Below are 283 nucleotides of genomic sequence, written 5' to 3' on the forward strand. Positions count from 1 at the left end.
CCTCTAAGAAAGGTGATAAGAGTGGGCAGAGTAATAATAGAAGCATTAGCTTGGTTTTGTAGGAAACAAAGTACATGCTATGGTAATATTTCTTAGGCTTAGAGATGCTCCAAATAAAGTTTTAAGAGAAGAACAGTTAAGTTTCGGGAAGGGAAGCAGATGTGTCAGTCAAATTTCTGTCTTAGATTAATAACTGAAAACGGCCTGAATAATCACGTCCTGTTAGTCCTCAGTTTTATAGATTATAATCAAACATTTGATTTATTTTGTTGGCTAGTTGCTG

Source organism: Artemia franciscana, chromosome 21, assembly GCF_032884065.1.
Source record: "Artemia franciscana chromosome 21, ASM3288406v1, whole genome shotgun sequence".
Lineage (NCBI taxonomy): Eukaryota > Metazoa > Arthropoda > Branchiopoda > Anostraca > Artemiidae > Artemia > Artemia franciscana.